Genomic DNA, 23,805 nt, shown 5'->3' on the forward strand with positions numbered 1-23,805 from the left:
GCGGAGCTCATTGACCTGGTGAGGACGGTCATTGTTGGGCAGACTACCCTTCTGAATGCCATCCAGGGGGTGGAAAGGGAGGTGCATCGGAGCAATGCCTACCTGGAATTTACACGTCCCCTGTGTCCTCTCCCACTGTGTCTGTCACCCCCTCTTCCAAGACACATAAACGCAGGCAGACACCCAAACAACAGCCAACCACCTCACCACAGCCTACGTCCCAGTCACCTGCACCCAAGGACAGCACACCTGGCTCTCATACAACCACATCCTCTTCCTCCACTTCTCTCACCACTACTCCTACCCCTTACCTTGGTCCCAAGAAAAATTACCTCTCCAGTTTTGACCTCTTTCCCTCCCCCGACCCACCCCCTCCAACTGGGAAAAGTCCCAAGGGCACCTCAGCCACCACCAGCCCAACTTCTACAGTGCAAGTGGTGCATGGCATGTGGAGTCCACCCTTTGGCGGCAGTAACACTTCGGTGAGCAGCAAGGGGACAGCCAGCCCCCCCCCAGGCAAGAGGACCTGGAAATTGAAGGGCCGCCGTGAGCGGACAGAGACGGCTGCCCCCAAGGAGGTGACTCCGGCCACTTCACCGGCCACAGCAGCCAGGGGAGGCAAGGGCCCGAGAGCCCCATCTAAGGAGCGGAAGGACAGCAGGGCGGAGAGGACAACCACCAGGAGCGCGGAGCAGGAGGGCCCCACAAGCCCCATCCCGGCTGCAAGGGACGACACCAAAGGGCCCAGGACTCACTCCCCGAAGGGGCCTGACACAGCACGGTCGGAGGGCGAGTGAGCAGGGTGTCCAGGCCAGGTATGACTCCCTTGACATACTGCAAGAGCACCGCTGAACAGGGCCCCGCCGTGAAGACAGGTACCGCTGAACAGGGCCCCGCCGTGAAGACAGGTACCGCTGAACAGGCCCCGCCGTGAAGACAGGTACCGCTGAACAGGGCCCTGCCGTGAAGACAGGTACCGCTGAACAGGGCCCGCCGTGCAGAAGAGCACCGCTGAACAGGGCCCCGCCGTGAAGACAGGTACCGCTGAACAGGGCCCCGCCGTGAAGACAGGTACCGCTGAACAGGGCCCCGCCGTGAAGACAGGTACCGCTGAACAGGGCCCGCCGTGAAGACAGGTACCGCTGAACAGGGCCCCGCCGTGAAGACAGGTACCGCTGAACAGGGCCCCGCCGTGAAGACAGGTACCGCTGAACAGGGCCCCGCCGTGCAGAAGAGCACCACTGAACAGGGCCCCGCCGTGAAGACAGGTACCGCTGAACAGGGCCCCGCAGTCTCAAGCACCGCTCCGCTGGGCCCTTCCTGTCAAGCACCGCTCCGCTGGGCCCTTCCTCTCAAGCACCGCTCCGCTGGACATCGCCATGTCATGCACCGCTGCGCTGGGTCCCGCCGTCTCAGGCACTGTTTATGGTTCACTGTGCCCACCATGCCTCCTCCTTGACCAGTGGACTCTGTAATCCACCTGAGAGACTGTGGCTTTGCACTCCCCAGGATGGCACAGTGGGCAATCCACCCACTGTAGAGACTTGAGAGACTGTGGCTTTGCACTCCCCAGGATGGTCCAGTGGGCAATCCACCCACTGTAGAGACATTGAGAGACTGTGGCTTTGCACTCCCCAGGATGGTACAGTGGGCAACCCACCCACTGTAGAGACATTGAGAGACTGTGGCTTTGCACTCCCCAGGATGGTACAGTGGGCAACCCACCCACTGTAGAGACATTGAGAGACTGTGGCTTTGCACTCCCCAGGATGGTCCAGTGGGCAATCCACCCACTGTAGAGACATTGAGAGACTGTGGCTTTGCACTCCCCAGGATGGTACAGTGGGCAACCCACCCACTGTAGAGACATTGAGAGACTGTGGCTTTGCACTCCCCAGGATGGTACAGTGGGCAACCCACCCACTGTAGAGACATTGAGAGACTGTGGCTTTGCACTCCCCAGGATGGTCCAGTGGGCAACCCACCCACTGCAGAGACTTGAGAGACTGTGGCTTTGCACTCCCCAGGATGGTACAGTGGGCATGGTGGCTCCTCGTGGATCTGGCGTCGTGGACTCATGTGGCTGTGGTGGCCCCCCCTTCCCTTCCCCCTGAGGTGCCTGTAGTTTTGACATCAGATGCCCCTGCAGTGTTCTCTCCAAAGGACTCAGGTCTCGTGTGTGGGCTTTGCCCTTGTTTCGCAGAACCTTGGCCCACGGACATGTTAGATTCGTAGGATGTGCAGGACTTGTTACTTCAGTGATACACTGATGTGTATATCTTTTTGGTTTTTGTAAATATTTTTCACGGTTGCTCAATTATTTCCAGGTGCTTTTTTTGTACATGAAAATTTATTCCAAATTTGGTTGTGTCATTGTATTTTGAAAGGGTCTTTGTGTGGTGTCACTGTGACTTCCTGCTCTGCATTGGTGTGTACATATTGGGGGGGTGGGGGGGTCGCATATGTGTATGCCCGTAACCTTTCTTCCTCCCTCCTCCCGTGTGTCGTAGGTGCAGTACTCACCGTTGACGTCTGCGCCGGAGTTCGTACTCGTGGTAGATGAGCAGGTAGACGAGAGCAGGTATGATGTTCAATTCGGGTTCCATGCTGTCCGGATTCCGCGTGGAGTGTCTCGAGGTGAGCGTTTTCCATTGGAAATGTCTGTTTCCGCCGTGTTTTTATCGGCGGGGCTCCCGCCCCGGAAAAGGTGGCGGATTGGTGGGTCGTGATAGGGTGGGCGGTACATTGTCTGCCGCCTGGCTGTTGGCGGTGACCGCCGCGCTGTTTGTTTGTTCCGCCGTGGCGGTCGGAGTGTTAATGCGGCGGGCTGTGTTGGCGGTTCCCGCCAGGGTCAGAATTGCATTTTTTTGTCCGCCGGCCTGTTGGCGGGTTGGCCGCCGCTTTATCACCGACCGCCAGGGTCAGAATAACCCCCTTTATATCACTTTTCAGTGATATCTCTACAATTTCACATTTCATCTTTATTCGTTTTGACCTACAATTATCCTGATAAATATTATATATTTTTCTAAACAGTGTGGTGTATTTTTGTTGCCGCTATAAGGTGTTATTGTATGATTTATTGCAACAAATACTTTACACATTGCCTTCTAAGTTAAGCCTGACTGCTCGTGCCAAGCTACCAGAGGGCGGGCTCAGAATAATTTTGGATTGTTAGTGACTTACCCTGACTAGAGCGATGGTTCATGCTTGGACAGAGGGTAACCTGACTGCCAACCAAATACCCCATTTCTAACAAGGTACTTCTCTTTTTGTAGCTGTTTCCCTTTTAGCTGTCCATTTTCATTTCTCTTTCCTCTGCCTGGCTGTGTTTGTGGTCCTTGGCTATCTTAGGGGGTTGTATTTGTCCCCATATTCTAAGCTAGCTTTTTTCTTCCTGTCTCTGGGTTCATGTGCCGCTAGCCAGGTGTGACGGCTCAATGGTCTTCTGACTCCTCTGGAGAACCTTGTATTTGTACTCATGGTTGGAAGTTCAGAACTTGATGAGTCTACCCAGTGTTTCGTTCTCCTGAGGTAGGTGACGTCTCTGCTTTCGTTTCAGTTTGGAATATCCATCTGTTTTTCAGCACTAGGATACACCTTTGGGTGACTGGGCAGTTTTTGGTTGTCTTTCAAAACAAAACACTTTGTTTAACATTTTGAGGCACATATTCCAGTTACATCATGCATTATCTCACATCTTCACAGAGATATCCTCAGTACTGCACCCACATTGTCATATTTACAGTTCTTGCAAGCGTGATTTCATTTTTCTGTGACAATCAGATCCTTTTATCAATAATTCTACACTTTGACCCCTCCTTACATCATTCAAAAATAGTGTGCTACATATGCATATAAAGGTGCCCAGGTTTAATATGCCACTCTCTCGGCCAAATATTTGCGAATTGCTCTGTTTGTTTCTTAGCATTGACGTGCAGAACAGTAGTGTGGCATAGACCTCAGACTGAGTAAATCACATCCTTAAATCTTTTAGCCAGTCTTTAAATTTATGGTTCCAGTATGTTTCCCCCACACCAGTGTCACTTTGGACTTTCCCAACATAAGAGTCACCACCACATACCTCTTATATATTTTGAGGGAATATCTTACAAACCCCAAAACGGCAATCAGGGGTTCCTGTTTCAGATGGCTCCATCACCTCTTCGATTGCTTGCAAGACCTGTTACCACTGCTCTTTAGCAGAATTGCATTCCCCAGGGAGGTGCATCGTCTGAGCATTTGTACCTGACCATCATCTACAGTCCATGGAGGCAGATAACCCAAAATGTACCATGTTTTCTGGAGCGTGGTAAGTCCCATTTATACATTTGTAGTTTATGAGTTTGTGTCCCAAGTAGATTACACTTCCTTTGCCTGTTGGCAGCAATGTTCCCATTGGAAATCAGTTAATTTCAGTCCTATGTCTTGGGCCCACTTAGCCCTAGCCGTCCTCCTTAGTTTTCAGAGTAATGTTGTACATGGTGGTTATCAGTCTGGGAGGGATAGGGTTTGAAAAGAATTACGTTAGTTACTGGCACTCCTCCTAGAAAGGTGGTAGACTTTCCATATGGTACGGCATAATCTATGGGATATCAGTACATCCAATGAAGTGCATGGCCACCGGGCTGTGCATTCTGGCAGTGTCATACATTTGTGTTCAATTGTATGTCTCCCAGTGGGTTTTGTTATTTTCATTGATATTGTTTTATAGCTACTACATAACACAATACTTCAACGCGCGGGTTATTATTTAGTGGTATTAATGGTGAGTATGGTGTGTCAACATTGCAAATTTCAGCAAACACAGTCCATGCCCATAAAGTACACTTTACTATGCGTATTTTCTTCCCTAATTTTGTTTTTCTTCCTAATCACGTGTTTAATGGGATCCAGGCTAGCATTCCCATCTCAAATTCGTAGTGCTGTACCTGCCTTCAATCGTGCAACCAATGCGCCATCAATTGTGCTTGTGTAATTAAATAGCACAGTTCAAAATGTGCAGCTGCAAAACCTCCCTTTCTTTGGAGCATCTGTAATTTGCTCCATGCGATCCTGGCTGCCATCCCTCCCAGGCATGCTTGATCATGAGAGATGTGAAGTGATTGAAGAATCTACTATTCTGAGGTTTTGAAATATTTTAGAACAGAAACAGCATCTTGGGGAAGAATATTATGTTCATCAGAAGTACTCGCCCGGCTAGTGTTATTGGCAATCTGTTCTATTTGTCCATTTGGATGGTAATATTGTCTATTAATTTTCCATGGAGTTCTCTTACCCGCAACTCCACATACCAGTAACATTGCATGCCAAAATATCTAATGGGTGTCTGCTGCCATTGCACTGGGTATTGAGGACCAGGGGCTGGAGTTTCTTCTTTGGTCAGTGGTCGCATTATTGGTTTTGGCCAGTTTATTGTCAAACCATAAGATTTCCTTATAGGATTTAGATTAAGGTCTTGGTTTTTGACTAATAATAGTATGTTGTCTGCATATATCGACAGTAAAATCCTACGGTTTCCCAATTTTAAGCCTCAGCCAAGATGTAACTCCCTTTGCAGGCTGGCAAGTGGTTCAACCTCCAGTGCAGAAAGGATCGTGGTAGAGAGGATCCCTGCCGCTGCCGCTTTGAATGCTTATGTCTTCCAATTCCAAGAGTAGCACAAGTCAATACCTTTATTTTAACTTGTGCTACTGGAGATGCATATAGAAGCTCAACCCATTTTAGCTTGGCTGATTTAATCCCATCCTGTGTTGCACTGATTTAAGGGCTGGATATATTTGATGGGTTACAGCAAATAGGGTTCTTAGATTGCCTGCAGTTAACCTGCTTGGTATAAAGCCAGATTAATTCTGCCAACATTAGTGGTAGCAACAGAGGTAATATTCTGTTTGCAATTATTTAGCCAGTATCCTGCTATCTACATTTATTGATGATAGTGGCGTACACACACATCACATTTCTGCGGAGCCTTCTAGGGTTTGAGCTGAGATATCACTATGGCCTCTCTTAGTGAAGTGGGAAGCCTCCACTAGCATTTGCCTCTTCACGCAGGTGAAGAAGACATGGAGCTAATTCTGCTACATCTTCTGCATAAAATGTAATTCTGATCTTGCCACTTCCAGTCAATGTTATTCATATTGAAAGCAGCGTACCATGGGCATATTAGTCTAGCAAGGGTCTCACCAGGACATATATTTTATCTCTGGTGTATTTTCCTCATGAATTTAACTTTTTGTCTGTTTCTTTCTAAATTCTCCCACCCCCTTCTGTATATTTATTATTCCTTTTGCGGCTTTGCTCCGAAAATATTCCTCTTCTATTGTCTTTATACATCTTTCTCCAGTTGGCATAGCCACTTGCAAATAGACTTAAGAATGCCAGTCATCTGGTGATCCACTCTCCATAAATCACCACCTTAAATGCTTCTCACGATGTTGCATTTGTGTCCGTTGACCCCCCATTAGTGTTAAAGCAAAATGGTTAGTTATATTTCCTCATTGAATGTAGTGTGTAATTGCATATTTGGTTGAAACCTCCACCCTCTATATATGGGTGTACTATCTGAAAGACTCGGGATCATTATAACTGGAGAGTGGCCCTAATATGTTCTAGGCTATAGAATTAGTCCAGCTTGATATCCCTTGTTCCCACCCAGAAGTCAATTTGAGATACTGAATCATGCACTGTCGATAAATAGTTACACTCTCTAGCAGTTTCATATTGGGTACACCAAATATATATCTTGTTGTATTGTGATAATATATTTAATAGCTTCTCTCTGTTCTGTGCATTTCATCTTTCTTTGCTGTTTGTACTATCTAATGTTGCATGCAAAGTTAAGTTGTGATCTCCACACAGGTTTAAAGCCACACGTTTTCCATGACCTTGGAGAAAAACGCTGAGTATCCTCTTGGGTGTGAGTTGGAGCAAGAGGAGGATCGAATCCAAGTCAGTGAGCCCATTGTTGAATAGAGAGAGAAGGTATTGTAGGTAAATGCATTACTGTAGAAATAACCAGCTGTAATAATGTAATCATGTTTGGTCCCTCTGAACCTTCTGTAATACCAAAGAGTCTAAGGTTGAACCATTTGTCCCAGTTTTCCAGACTTTTGCCAGTCGTTTAAGTTGATTAATGCCTTTAATTATATGAGAGATATAAGGATAGAATCGTCAACACTGCTGACTTCTTATTCAAGCATGGAGATGCGTTGATCGTGGGTGGACCATTTGTCCTCAATTTGTTGAAGATAAGTGATAGTCCCTACTATAAATGCTTTGAATGCCTTCATTTCTTCCATGAAATCCTTCTAGGTCAAAGGAGGAGGTGGTTTAGAGGGGGAGTCTAGGTCCTTTTTGTGCCGTTTGGTAGAAGTAGTAGATTTATTTGAAATAGTGCCTGTGGCCTGAAGGGAAGGCAGGGACTCTGTCCCAGGTTCCAATATACTCTCCATGAGGTCTCTATAGGCAGAGGTGGAATTAGATGACAAAGACATTGGAACATGTAGGTTACTTGTAGATTTTAAATGAGGGAGACTTCCTGTCACCTTGTGCTTGCAATATCTCCGCATACAACTTCAAAGGAGGGAAAGTAACAGGCGAAGATAGCCCCTTAGCAATTGGACCAAATGTTACCTTAGCTCTTGGGAAATTCCTGAGAGGCTATCCTCAGTTGGGAAAATACAGTATTGTAGCACTCAAGCGAAGCAGGAGCAAAAGTGTAAAGAGGCTGTCATATAAATAAAATACATCACTGAACAGGTTACATTTGGCTATGTGGAAATAGAACGCCCCCTGAATGTCATAGTTGTCACGATATCCACAAGATAAATGTACAGACATGCATTTATGTGGTAGTCCCATATGTAGAAGGCTTGTCTAGATTGTAGAGAAGAGAGGGAAAAATGGCCTCACAAATGAGAAAATGCAGCTGTTGGGATGCAGCAACTCCATAGGGGGTGAGGAAGGTGGAGAAATATGCAGGAAAGCACAGTGCTGCATAGCATCCATGTCCCAACACCCTTGGGTATAAAGCAGTCATGTTAAGGGGAAAATATGGTGCCCTTTCCCTGGTCCCAGCACCGGAGGTGCATGGAGGTCTAGAGAGCTGAGGCCATCTTGCGTAGGGTCCAGCGGCATCCTCGGGCATGAGAATTTATTAGATTTCAGTCTTGCAAAAGCTAATGCTAACTCGTCCCAAGCGATCAGGCTATCAAGGCACACAGGGTGATGTGAGTCTAATGAGCACTGAAGCGGTTGTGCGAGGTAAGTCTTCACCTTGTCATACAGCAGGTCCTGAACTTCATACAGTTTGTGGTAAAACTTCCAAAAATCTGCTGCCATTTTTGAGTCCTCTGTTAGCTCCTCCCCTTGTGTGCATCCGATCCTTAGAGGCCTGAAATCTTTTTGACCCTCAAGAGGACTCGTTCTCTGGAATTCTGTCTACCCTGACATCCTCAGATGTGAGATCTGGGAGCAAGTTGTGGAACAATTTTTGTACAAAAGCTTCAATTTCACTGCCTTCATTTACTGCTCACTCTCAACTGCATGTTTTGCCTTCACAAGTGGTTTTCCAGATTTTCTGTGCGTAGCTGGGGGTGGGTGAGCTGGTCTCTCAGCATCAATATTTCATGGCGTAGTATTTGCACTTCCTCATCACAAGAAAAACTCGAGTCTTCCAGGGGTGTCGCTCTACTCCCACTTTCTGTGAGTTCTTGCTGGGCCTTTTTAAGTTCTTTGAAAAGGTCAGTTTTCAATGCTGGTATATCAGAACTAAGAGAGTCAAATAGTGATTCCATGAATGCTCCGGTGAGAGGGACACTGTCTTCAGTTCTGTTTGTATCGGGGGGTTCCTTTTGAGGCCACACTTGTGTTATGTTTAGGGATTAAATCTGGTTTAGTTTGCACTGATCTGGTTGGCCTGTCCTTCACATTCAATTATTTTTTTAGGTCAAGCCTAGGCAGCGAGCAAACAACGTCATCTACATCTGTGGGCTTTTACCACGCCCATCTCACGCCCATCTCATGCCCATCACTCCTTGGCCTGCCTTTCAAAAGTCCCTTGATTTTGTAGGTAAATGTTTCACGTTTGTCCCACATTGAGACTGCTTTGTTACCGCCTTGCAGACTGACCCTGTTACATAGATGATTGCACGATTGGCCATATAGCTTAGTGTAGTGCACTTATTTTCTTTTGCCTCGCCACTTCACGCTGCGTGACCGTATGCTGTTTCTTCCTCTTCCTTGTTTTGGGTATGTCGCTGTTTCTTTGTGGTGTGTGAGTGCTTTAAATGAGGACCTGGAATTTCATATAGAGCGAACTCGATCAGAAGAGCGCTTAACATCACTAAGCATATAGCACAAAATTGGTCGGAAAAACGCTTTACATCACTATGTGAAGTTGCATATATTATTTTCAAACAGCATATTACTCTTGTCTCCCCTCCCTTATAACCTGAATGCACAGCATAAAACTTTTCTCAAAATGAGTGCTGCGCTTCATTTTTAAGCTTGGTGACCGTAAGTCATTGGGGATATGTTTAATTCAACATTGCAGGGTGCAGTACCTTTTGTGGCCAAAGGAGTTCCCAAGGAACACCTAGGGACAGCCTGTGGTACTGCACCCTTTCCCCGGTGCATGCACATCAGAACAGTAAATGTTGCAGGCTTTTTGCAGCCAGCATATTACAAGTATAAAAACAACGTAACCATGTTGTTCCTGCTTGCATTTCACATGCTTTGCTTAATCTTGTTTTTTTCTTCAACCAGCATATTACTCTTCTCTCCCGTCCCTCATAACCTGAATGCACAGTGTAAAACATTTCACAAAATGGGTGCTGCACTTTATTTTTCAGCACGGCATCTGAAAGTAATTGGGGATGTGTTTAATTCAAGATTATAGGTTGCAGTACCTTATGCAGCCAAAAGAGGTTTCAAGGGACACCTAAGACAGCCTGGGATACTGCACCCTTTCCCTGCTTTTTGCACATTAGAACGGTAAATGTTGCAGGCTTTTTGCAGCCAGCATATTATACGTTTAAAAGTGTTACCATAACCATGTTTTTCCTGATTACATTTCACATGCCTTACTTAATCTTCTTTTTTATTGGTCCATGCTGGCCAAAGCGTTCCCACTGTAATTATCGCACTCCATCAACAGATGTCTCAAATGTGGCATACACATAAAAGAGGGAGAAGGAGGTTCTGGGACTGGGTTTGTCCTCCTTATAGCCTATATAACATTAAAAAAGAGGCCCAGCTAAAAGAATTACCAGAGGATGGATAGGAAAAAGGATTTTCCTGTTAGAAAAACCCTCACCCACCAGGGTTACCCCTTGGTGGGGTGCTTCATCATTAGGTTTCTTCCCATTCTGCTAAAGACCGGGCTGTGCTACGACCTACGAGATACGTCGGAGCACTGACGTAATCTCATCAATGTGAATCGCAGGAGGGATAGGAGTGGTGGGGTCTTGGGTTAGTTAAAAATATATGTCTCCTAGTAATTCTGATGATTTAATAGATCTCTTGAAGGCGGTATGATTAAAAAAGGGCTGCGGAAGTGGGGGATGTAATGTACCTGACTTCCTAATCTACATGTTTCGGAGCCTTACCCCTAGGCTCCTCTTCAGGACCAAGGTGGACTCACTGGTGCCACTCCTTGTTTAACTACCTCTAATGAAAGCATAAATAATATATGCTCTGTGATATGGTGAAATTCACCTTACTGATGTGGTGTCATAAGATGATACCTATCGTTTATGGTGTCCGTCATTGATACCTGTGGAAATACAAGAGAGGCATAATTATCATAGCCCCCATTTGTAATGTGCCGCTATATATGTTGTTTGTGGGTGTGGTGCCACCTATTTGCAAACTGCACCCCATTCGTGGGAAACGGCACTCGTGAATATCAGGACTGAGAAACTAAAGTACTCTGACAATCAACAGTACAAGACATACTACATTTAAAACTTTTAAACATGTAAACACGTGAAAGACACCAAACAGCACACATGTGGTGCATGCGTAACCTACTCGGTAGTATTTCGATTTTCATATCATAGCTTCTTCGGGAGGGGTGTGTGCTTGTAGTCACACTCTAAAGATGTGGCAAAGTTTTAGAATCGATTCATCTTATCGTATCTGTAGTGTGATATAAACAATGTTCAAAAGGCACTTACTTCCTTAAAGTGACACTCCCGCTCTGTACCTAATGCTCACCTCCCCGGGGTCTGAATCTTGAATTCTCACATGGGAACCAAGTTTAAATGTGCAGCAGCTCTTGCATCTCGGCACGCTAAAGCGTGCAGCACTAATCCTCTATCTTCCCCAAGATGACGGCCTCCTGGGAACGAGGGGGGTCCACAAGGACCCTATAAGTAAGTATCCCTTGTGGGCGCCTGTAATTGTGCAGAGGTCATTAGGGCTTCATGGGCTTACAGAGGCAGAATTGGGGATTCCCATATCATTTGGATAATTATTTGGGAGCTTCTTTCTTGTGTTTAACGAACGGTTACTCGTTCCCTTCTTACTGTGATGGTGACGAAAATGTGAGTGGCTAATACTTATTGTTGAGGGTTTGCGCTTTGTGACACTATTCATTTTAAGAGATGTGTATCCAACTAATGATTAATGTGATGTTAATACTTTGTCAGCTGGCTCCAAGGTATGTTCTCATTGAGGCCAAATTGGTGGGTGCAAAACTTATAAACCCCTCATTGTTCTTTTTTGAACAGTGTAGACTCACAATTAATCTCTTTATGGTGTTGTAGGATAACCCACTGGTAATCCTCCACTATGTGTGCTTTCTCTTTAAAATGAGTGGACATTTTAGTCGTAGCCCGTCCACAGCTCAGGCTACTACGGTGTTTGCAGATGCGAGTCTTAACCTTGCAAGGGGTCAACCCCACATAATGTAGGTTGCAAGGGCAAGTGATCACATATACTGCTTGTTGAGTGTTACAATTGGAGAATGTGGACAAATTCCGATTCTGTATTGAAGTAAATGATTTTATTAGGAAGATCAAGCTAAGATCCCTTTTTGAAGGTCAGCCACCAGCAGACAATTTAACACTGGGGGACACAGGTCTACGCAAAAAATCGTCCTTCACACCTCCCAACACTTCTATCCCAATAGAAATCCTCGCCTTTGAAAAAGAGGTTCTAAAGGATATCAGTGAGATTAAGCCTAACACTTTGAAGGTGTTCCATAACACAACCAAGAATGAGAAAAAAGCCTTACAGGAACTAGCTAACAACAACAACATAGTAATAAACCCAGCAGATAAGGGAGGCGCTATCGTAATCCAGACCTTAGAAAACTATTATAAAGAATGTTTAAGACTATTGGGTGACACACATAACTATGAAAAACTCAGGGAGGACCCTACTGATTTCCTAAAGACTAAGATCCACAGTATGGTGGAGCAAGCTTTAGCGCAAAACTGGATTTTCTAGAAAGAAGGAGAGGTCCTAATTAATAAAAATCCAGTAACTCGTTATTTCTACACTATCCCCAAAATTTACAAAAACCTTGAATCACCTCCTGGTAGACCTATCGTATCAGGTATCAATTCTATTTTGGAACCACTGTCCCATTTTGCAGATGCGTTTTTAAGACCCATATTCCAAAACACAAATACTTGCCTTAAAGATACAAAGGATGTACTGTGTCTTTTGAAAGACAGACCTTTTGATCCAGAAAATAAGATACTAATAGGACTGGATGTAGAAAGCCTATACACAAGTCTTCCTCACCCTGACACATTACACATAATTGAGGAAATTATCTTTGACTTAGATTGGGACTACCAAACACTACAGAATGTGGTTATGGAATGCTGTTTCTGGGCCCTAACCAAAAACTTTTTTGAGTTTGAGAAAATTTGTACCTTCAGAAACACGGGACCAGCATGGGAAGCACCTTCGCTTGAAGTCTGGCCGGTCACTATGTCCATCATCTAGAGAAAGAGAGAATCCTAAACCCCACCAATCCATACAGAGACAACATAGTATTGTGGAAAAGATATACTGATGACATATTGGTTATCTGGAAAGGGGATGAGACACAAGTGGTGACATTTGTACAGTGGTTAAACGTACAGGACCAATTCTTGAAATTCATTCACACAATGAGCAAGGAACATTTGGCCTTCCTGGATTTAAGTATTATAGCCACCAATGGTGCTCTTAAAACAACCACCCATGAAAAACCAACAGCCAAAAACTGTTTACTCCTGTTTGATGGTGCTCACCCCCGCCATTTGAGAGAGAACCTACCGTTTGGACAATGTCTTAGATTGAGAAGGAATTGCTCAGAGATGTCATATTACAAAAACAAGCCCAGAGGTAAGCATCTAAACTGAAGGCTAGGAAATACCCACCAAGAGTAATAAACCGAGCCATGAAGCAAGCTCGCAATAACAACAGAGAAGCCCTTCTGGACACCTGTTAGAAATGGGGTTTCTGGTTGGGTAGAGTATGCACCTATGCCAGGCAGAACCCACCCACTCTTGTCAGGGAAAGGGAGGTACACGTCCAAGATAACCCCTGCTCACCCCCTTGGTAGCTTGGCACAAGCAGTCAGGCCTATCCCAGAGGCAATGCTTAAAGCATTTGCACAACACACACAACACGTGTGACATACTATCCCCGCCACAAAGGAAACACAACACCAAGTTATACAAAAATAAACTGTATTGTACACAACACAATTATTAGATCAAACACAACATGTCAGTAATACCCTGCTACTCAGCAGCTGTCAGAACGTTACACTATAGTTACTCTGCAGAACCAGCAGTAGTCACACATAACACACAGGTTACTTATCATTCTGCAACATAAGCAGTAGTCAGGAATCACTTTAATAAATAAATTCACTTGTCCTAGAAGTATCATAAACGCCGATCTCAGAAACATTATAAAACACATGGCAAGTTATGAAAACATATCAGCATGGAATGCCCATAAAAGGAACTTCAGCAAACATATATGGCACATCATCAAAGAACCAGGAAAACATATTAATCCACCATGTCCATACCAGGAACATTATAAATCATATGTCCTCAGAAAGAGTACCTGTTTAATGATGTAACAGCACCTCCAGTGCCCTGCAGTGAACAAAGGGGGTCCCCCAGCGCTCCTCTGTGCCAAGCAGGGGCCTCGCGATAATTTTGGGGGGGTAGCACACACCCTCTCCTGCTTTTATAACAGACGCCTCCTGGGGCCCGTGATCTCTGTGGGCCCCCCGGGCCGCAAATGGCCCTTCAGAGGGGGGGGGGGCAAAGCCTGCACTACAATATGGGGCCCAAATCAGGAGACCTTGCAGTGCGGAGGGCCTCCGGTGAGGCTTCTTCCCCACCTGCGGTTTTAGAAGATCATTCAGGGCTTCCGGTGGGGCGGGGGAGCCTCTGATGAGGCTTCCTTTTCCCCGCCCATGCTTACAGCAACAAAGGGGACCTGGTGGAGCGGGGTGCCTCTGTTGAGACTATCTTCCCCACCTGGCTGGAAGCACACACAGGAAGGCACGCCTGGGCCGCATCGGAGGACAGCCACCAGAGTAGGTGCCTGATCAGCAATGATAAAGTGCTCAGAATCCTAGAGCCTACAGCAAGAGGTCAGGATAAAAGGGGGAAGGAGGCAAAAAATCAGGGGATGAACCTGCAAAAAGGGCCAGGTCCAATAACACCCCTCCCCAAAAAGATAAGGAGGAAAGACCAATATGTATCACAACATTTAACAGAGCCTCCAATCAAGTAAGCAAGATCATCAACAAACATTGGTGCATTCTCAATAGTGGCTCATTAAATATTCCCAAACCCATGTTTTCTCATAAACGGGGAAAGAGTCTTAGGGCCATATTTATACTTTTCGACGCACAACTGCGCCAACGCAGTTGTGCGTCAAAAAATTTAACACCGGCTAACGCCATTCTGAAGCGCCATGCGGGCGCCGTATTTATTCAATGACGTTAGCCGGCGCTGCGGAGTGGTGTGCGTAAAAAAAAATGACTTACACCAGGCAGCGCCGGCGTAGGGGAAAATGGAGTTTGGGCGTCCAAAAATGGGGCAAGTCAGGCTGAGGCAAATTTTTCGCCTCAACCCGATTTGCGTCATTTTTTTTCACTCCCAACCCCCATTGAAATGACTCCTGTCTTAGCAAAGACAGGAGTCATGCCCCCTTGCCCAATGGCCATGCCCAGGGGACTTCTGTCCCCTGGGCATGGTCATTGGGCATAGTGGCATGTAGGGGGGCACAAATCAGGCCCCCCTATGCCACCCAAAAAAAACAAAAAAATACCTACCTGAACTTACCTTAAGTTTCCTGGGATGTGTCCCTCCATCCTTGGGTGTCCTCCTGGGGTGGGCAAGGGTGGCAGGGGGTGTCCCTGGGGGCATGGGAGGGCACCTCTGGGCTCCTTCCGAGCCCACAGGTCCCTTAACGCCTGCCCTGAGGAGGCGTTAAAAAATGACGCTAAGAGGGTAGACGTCATTCTTTTTGACCTGCCCACTCCCGGGCATCATTTTTGCCCGGGAGTATAAATACGACGCACATGCCTCGGAGTCATTTTTTAGTAGGGAACGCCTCCCTTGCATATCATTAACTCAAGGAAGGTGTCCACGCTAAAAAATGACGCAAACTCCATGAACTTTGACACTCGACGCGTCTAACGCCAAAGTATAAATATGGAGTTAGTTTTGCATCGGATTTGCGTTAAAAAAAACGACGCAAATCCGGCGCAAACAGAGTATAAATATGCCTCTTAGAGACATGCTTGTACACACCCACCCACGCCATCTTCGTAGTCAACCAGAAGATGTCAACTACCCACCACTACCCAATGGACATTATCCATGTGGGAACTGTAGTGTGTGCCATCTAACAAAGGTTACTAAACAGGTCACCTTTAACAACAACACAACATGGGACATTAGGGACTTTTTAAATTGTAACACTCAGTGACCAGTATACATGATCAATTGTCTTTGCAACCTATATTATGTTGGAATGACCACTCGCAAGGTTAAGACTCGCATCTGCCAACACCGTAGTAACCTGAGATGTGGACGGGCTACGACTAAAATGCCCACTCATTTCAAAGAGACAGCACACACAGTGGAGGGTTACCAGTGGGTTATCCTAGAACACCATAAAGAGATTAATTGTCTACACTGTTTGAGAAAGAACAACAATGGGTCTATAAATTACGCATACACCAATTTGGCCTCAATGAGAACATACCTTGGAGCCAGCTGACAAAGTATTAACATCACGTTAATCACTAGTCAGATATACAGATCCTGAAATGAATGGTACACCTAGGCAGCACTAAAAGTCCTATGTCCATCTCATTCCTTTACATTCCATAGTGACACAAAGAGCAAACCCTCAACAATAAGTATTAGCCACTCACATATACGTCAACATCACAGTAAGAAGGTAATGAGTAACCCTTCGTTAAACACAAGAAAAAAACTCCCAAATAATTATCCAAACCATATAGGAATCCCCAGTTCTGCCTCTGTAAGCCCATGAAACTCCAATGACCTCCGCCCCATTACAGGCACCCACAAGGGATACCTACTTTTAGGGTCCTCACAGACCCCCCTTTGTTCCATTGGAGGCTGCCATATTGGGGAAGTTAGCGGTCTAGTGCTGCACCCTTTAGCGTGCCGAGATGCAAGAGCTGCTGCACATTTAAACTCGGCTCCCATGTGAGCATTCAAGATTCAGACCCCGGGAGGTGAGCATTAGGTACAGAGCGGGAGTATCGCTTTGAGGAAGTAAGTGCCTTTTGAACATTGTTTGCATTGCACTACAGATACGGTAACATGAGTCGATTCTAAAACTTTGCTAAATATTTAGAGTGTGACTACAAGCACACACCCTCTCCCGGAGGAGCTATGATATGAGAATCCAAATACTACCTAGTAGGTTATGCATGCACCACGTGTGTGCTGTTTGGTGTCTTTCACATGTTTACATGTTCAAAAGTTTTAAATGTAGTATGTCTTGTACTGTTGATTGTGAGAGTGCTTTAGTCTCTCAGTCCTGATATTCAGAACTGTTGTTTCCCACGAGTGGGGTGCAGTTTGCAAATAGGTGGCACCACACCCACAAACAACATATATAGTGGCCCATTACAAATGGGGGCTATGATAACTATGCCTCTCTTGTATTTCCACAAGTATCAATGACAGACACCATAAACGATAGGTATCATCTTATGACACCACATTAGTGAGGTGAATTGCACCATATCACAGAGCATATATTATTATGCTTTCTTTAGAGGTAGTCACACAAGGAGTGGCACCAGGGAGTCCACCTTGGACCTGAAGAGGAGCCTAGGGGAAGGGCTCCGAAACTTTTAGACTAGGAAGTCAGGTACAACCCCTACTTCCGCAGCCCCTTTTTAATCATACTCCCTCCAAGAGATCTATTAAATCATTGGAATTACTAGGAGGCAGGTATTTTTAACTCACCCATGACCACACCACTTCTATCCCTCCTGTGATTTACATTGACGAGACCACATCAGTGCTCCCACGTATCCTGTAGGTCGTAGCACGTCCCGCTCTGTAGCGGAATGGCAAGGGGTAACCCTGGTGGGTGAGGGTTTTTCTGACAGGAAAATCCTTTTTCCTATCCATCCTGTGGTAGTTCTTTTAGCTGGGCCTCTTTTGTAATGTCAAATGTGGCGTAGCACCAAAGCTGCTCCCTTTGTAACAGGGGAACGACGTTTGAGTATCAGCGTCGGTTCACCATCCTGTGATTTGGAGCAATTCCCAATCTCCTGGTGCCCACCAAAAAATGAATCTGCACTTGTGTTATATAATTGGTGCTCCTGTAAAGCAGTTCGATGCCTGCTGGTTGAGTTTGTGCTATATAAAACTGCAAAATAACTGCTGTGATTTTGGAGAAGATTTTAAGCCATAAGTCACCCAGCACTAAGAATTCACATAGATGCCGAGCTTGAAGATGCTTTAAAATGTATACCCTGTCATCTTTGTGGCACGTAAAGGTGCTTTCAGTCAGATATGGTGTGGTTGGATTTCACCAGGAAAATGCACTCACAGGCAAGAGCGCATCCACACTCTTTCCCACTCTCTGTTTGTAAAGACTTCAAAAATGTTGGTAATTTCACAAAGTAATGTGCTTTATCCCACTTACTACACCTACAAAACCCCTTTCCTCTCTCTTTCACGGCCCCCTAAGGCCCTCTTGTGTGCCCTGCTAACCATACAATAGTATGTTTCAGCCACTGAAAGCGTTGGATGAAAAAGTGTGTTTACACAGATTAGCACTTGTCACGTTGATTAAAAGCTGCCTCTCCAGTTCCAACTTCTTCTTAGTAACAGCAGTGACGAGATGTCAGCCATCATGACTCAATTTTGCCCCATGTAAAGCTCCACATCTGCCGTAAACTCTTAAGCAAACGCTTTTCAGGAGAATAACCATCTACATAAGACATAGGGGGTGATTTTAACCTTGGCGGACGGTGGAGGCCGTCCGCCAAGGTACCGCCGTGAAATGACCGCACCGCGGTCAAAAGACCGCGGCGGCCATTTAAACATTTCCGCTGGGCCGGCGGGCGCTCTCCGAAAGAGCGCCCGCTGGCCCAGCAGAAATGCCCCTGCAACGAGGACGCCGGCTCAGAATTGAGTTGCAGGGGTGCGACGGGTGCAGTTGCACCCGTCGCGTATTTCAGTGTCTGCAAAGCAAGAGATTTGGCCTAACACTTTGAAGGTGTTCCATAACACAACCAAGAATGAGAAAAAAGCCTTACAGGAACTAGCTAACAACAACAACATAGTAATAAACCCAGCAGATAAGGGAGGCGCTATCGTAATCCAGACCTTAGAAAACTATTATAAAGAATGTTTAAGACTATTGGGTGACACACATAACTATGAAAAACTCAGGGAGGACCCTACTGATTTCCTAAAGACAAAGATCCACAGTATGGTGGAGCAAGCTTTAGCGCAAAACTGGATTTTCTAGAAAGAAGGAGAGGTCCTAATTAATAAAAATCCAGTAACTCGTTATTTCTACACTATCCCCAAAATTTACAAAAACCTTGAATCACCTCCTGGTAGACCTATCGTATCAGGTATCAATTCTATTTTGGAACCACTGTCCCATTTTGCAGATGCGTTTTTAAGACCCATAGTCCAAAACACAAATACTTGCCTTAAAGATACAAAGGATGTACTGTGTCTTTTGAAAGACAGACCTTTTGATCCAGAAAATAAGATACTAATAGGACTGGATGTAGAAAGCCTATACACGAGTCTTCCTCACCCTGACACATTACACATAATTGAGGAAATTATCTTTGACTTAGATTGGGACTACCAAACACTACAGAATGTGGTTATGGAATGCTGTTTCTGGGCCCTAACCAAAAACTTTTTTGAGTTTGAGAAAATTTGTACCTTCAGAAACACGGGACCAGCATGGGAAGCACCTTCGCTTGAAGTCTGGCCGGTCACTATGTCCATCATCTAGAGAAAGAGAGAATCCTAAACCCCACCAATCCATACAGAGACAACATAGTATTGTGGAAAAAGATATACTGATGACATATTGGTTATCTGGAAAGGGGATGAGACACAAGTGGTGACATTTGTACAGTGGTTAAACGTACAGGACCAATTCTTGAAATTCATTCACACAATGAGCAAGGAACATTTGGCCTTCCTGGATTTAAGTATTATAGCCACCAATGGTGCTCTTAAAACAACCACCCATGAAAAACCAACAGCCAAAAACTGTTTACTCCTGTTTGATGGTGCTCACCCCCGCCATTTGAGAGAGAACCTACCGTTTGGACAATGTCTTAGATTGAGAAGGAATTGCTCAGAGATGTCATATTACAAAAACAAGCCCAGAGGTAAGCATCTAAACTGAAGGCTAGGAAATACCCACCAAGAGTAATAAACCGAGCCATGAAGCAAGCTCGCAATAACAACAGAGAAGCCCTTCTGGACACCTGTTAGAAATGGGGTTTCTGGTTGGGTAGAGTATGCACCTATGCCAGGCAGAACCCACCCACTCTTGTCAGGGAAAGGGAGGTACACGTCCAAGATAACCCCTGCTCACCCCCTTGGTAGCTTGGCACAAGCAGTCAGGCCTATCCCAGAGGCAATGCTTAAAGCATTTGCACAACACACACAACACGTGTGACATACTATCCCCGCCACAAAGGAAACACAACACCAAGTTATACAAAAATAAACTGTATTGTACACAACACAATTATTAGATCAAACACAACATGTCAGTAATACCCTGCTACTCAGCAGCTGTCAGAACGTTACACTATAGTTACTCTGCAGAACCAGCAGTAGTCACACATAACACACAGGTTACTTATCATTCTGCAACATAAGCAGTAGTCAGGAATCACTTTAATAAATAAATTCACTTGTCCTAGAAGTATCATAAACGCCGATCTCAGAAACATTATAAAACACATGGCAAGTTATGAAAACATATCAGCATGGAATGCCCATAAAAGGAACTTCAGCAAACATATATGGCACATCATCAAAGAACCAGGAAAACATATTAATCCACCATGTCCATACCAGGAACATTATAAATCATATGTCCTCAGAAAGAGTACCTGTTTAATGATGTAACAGCACCTCCAGTGCCCTGCAGTGAACAAAGGGGGTCCCCCAGCGCTCCTCTGTGCCAAGCAGGGGCCTCGCGATAATTTTGGGGGGTTGGCACACACCCTCTCCTGCTTTTATAACAGACGCCTCCTGGGGCCCGTGATCTCTGTGGGCCCCCCGGGCCGCAAATGGCCCTTCAGAGGGGGGGGGGGCAAAGCCTGCACTACAATATGGGGCCCAAATCAGGAGACCTTGCAGTGCGGAGGGCCTCCGGTGAGGCTTCTTCCCCACCTGCGGTTTTAGAAGATCATTCAGGGCTTCCGGTGGGGCGGGGGAGCCTCTGATGAGGCTTCCTTTTCCCCGCCCATGCTTACAGCAACAAAGGGGACCTGGTGGAGCGGGGTGCCTCTGTTGAGACTATCTTCCCCACCTGGCTGGAAGCACACACAGGAAGGCACGCCTGGGCCGCATCGGAGGACAGCCACCAGAGTAGGTGCCTGATCAGCAATGATAAAGTGCTCAGAATCCTAGAGCCTACAGCAAGAGGTCAGGAAAAAAGGGGGAAGGAGGCAAAAAATCAGGGGATGAACCTGCAAAAAGGGCCAGGTCCAATAACACCCCTCCCCAAAAAGATAAGGAGGAAAGACCAATATGTATCACAACATTTAACAGAGCCTCCAATCAAGTAAGCAAGATCATCAACAAACATTGGTGCATTCTCAATAGTGGCTCATTAAATATTCCCAAACCCATGTTTTCTCATAAACGGGGAAAGAGTCTTAGGGCCATATTTATACTTTTCGACGCACAACTGCGCCAACGCAGTTGTGCGTCAAAAAATTTAACACCGGCTAACGCCATTCTGAAGCGCCATGCGGGCGCCGTATTTATTCAATGACGTTAGCCGGCACTGCGGAGTGGTGTGCGTAAAAAAAAAAGACTTACACCAGGCAGCGCCGGCGTAGGGGAAAATGGAGTTTGGGCGTCCAAAAATGGGGCAAGTCAGGCTGAGGCAAATTTTTCGCCTCAACCCGATTTGCGTCATTTTTTTTCACTCCCAACCCCCATTGAAATGACTCCTGTCTTAGCAAAGACAGGAGTCATGCCCCCTTGCCCAATGGCCATGCCCAGGGGACTTCTGTCCCCTGGGCATGGTCATTGGGCATAGTGGCATGTAGGGGGGCACAAATCAGGCCCCCCTATGCCACCCAAAAAAAACAAAAAAATACCTACCTGAACTTACCTTAAGTTTCCTGGGATGTGTCCCTCCATCCTTGGGTGTCCTCCTGGGGTGGGCAAGGGTGGCAGGGGGTGTCCCTGGGGGCATGGGAGGGCACCTCTGGGCTCCTTCCGAGCCCACAGGTCCCTTAACGCCTGCCCTGAGGAGGCGTTAAAAAATGACGCTAAGAGGGTAGACGTCATTCTTTTTGACCTGCCCACTCCCGGGCATCATTTTTGCCCGGGAGTATAAATACGACGCACATGCCTCGGAGTCATTTTTTAGTAGGGAACGCCTCCCTTGCATATCATTAACTCAAGGAAGGTGTCCACGCTAAAAAATGACGCAAACTCCATGAACTTTGACACTCGACGCGTCTAACGCCAAAGTATAAATATGGAGTTAGTTTTGCGTCGGATTTGCGTTAAAAAAAACGACGCAAATCCGGCGCAAACAGAGTATAAATATGCCTCTTAGAGACATGCTTGTACACACCCACCCACGCCATCTTCGTAGTCAACCAGAAGATGTCAACTACCCACCACTACCCAATGGACATTATCCATGTGGGAACTGTAGTGTGTGCTATCTAACAAAGGTTACTAAACAGGTCACCTTTAACAACAACACAACATGGGACATTAGGGACTTTTTAAATTGTAACACTCAGTGACCAGTATACATGATCAATTGTCTTTGCAACCTATATTATGTTGGAATGACCACTCGCAAGGTTAAGACTCGCATCTGCCAACACCGTAGTAACCTGAGATGTGGACGGGCTACGACTAAAATGCCCACTCATTTCAAAGAGACAGCACACACAGTGGAGGGTTACCAGTGGGTTATCCTAGAACACCATAAAGAGATTAATTGTCTACACTGTTTGAGAAAGAACAACAATGGGTCTATAAATTACGCATACACCAATTTGGCCTCAATGAGAACATACCTTGGAGCCAGCTGACAAAGTATTAACATCACGTTAATCACTAGTCAGATATACAGATCCTGAAATGAATGGTACACCTAGGCAGCACTAAAAGTCCGATGTCCATCTCATTCCTTTACATTCCATAGTGACACAAAGAGCAAACCCTCAACAATAAGTATTAGCCACTCACATATACGTCAACATCACAGTAAGAAGGTAATGAGTAACCCTTCGTTAAACACAAGAAAAAAACTCCCAAATAATTATCCAAACCATATAGGAATCCCCAGTTCTGCCTCTGTAAGCCCATGAAACTCCAATGACCTCCGCCCCATTACAGGCACCCACAAGGGATACCTACTTTTAGGGTCCTCACAGACCCCCCTTTGTTCCATTGGAGGCTGCCATATTGGGGAAGTTAGCGGTCTAGTGCTGCACCCTTTAGCGTGCCGAGATGCAAGAGCTGCTGCACATTTAAACTCGGCTCCCATGTGAGCATTCAAGATTCAGACCCCGGGAGGTGAGCATTAGGTACAGAGCGGGAGTATCGCTTTGAGGAAGTAAGTGCCTTTTGAACATTGTTTGCATTGCACTACAGATACGGTAACATGAGTCGATTCTAAAACTTTGCTAAATATTTAGAGTGTGACTACAAGCACACACCCTCTCCCGGAGGAGCTATGATATGAGAATCCAAATACTACCTAGTAGGTTATGCATGCACCACGTGTGTGCTGTTTGGTGTCTTTCACATGTTTACATGTTCAAAAGTTTTAAATGTAGTATGTCTTGTACTGTTGATTGTGAGAGTGCTTTAGTCTCTCAGTCCTGATATTCAGAACTGTCGTTTCCCACGAGTGGGGTGCAGTTTGCAAATAGGTGGCACCACACCCACAAACAACATATATAGTGGCCCATTACAAATGGGGGCTATGATAACTATGCCTCTCTTGTATTTCCACAAGTATCAATGACAGACACCATAAACGATAGGTATCATCTTATGACACCACATTAGTGAGGTG

The sequence above is a fragment of the Pleurodeles waltl genome, chromosome 3_2, assembly GCF_031143425.1.
Source record: "Pleurodeles waltl isolate 20211129_DDA chromosome 3_2, aPleWal1.hap1.20221129, whole genome shotgun sequence".
NCBI classification, from domain to species: Eukaryota; Metazoa; Chordata; class Amphibia; order Caudata; family Salamandridae; genus Pleurodeles; species Pleurodeles waltl.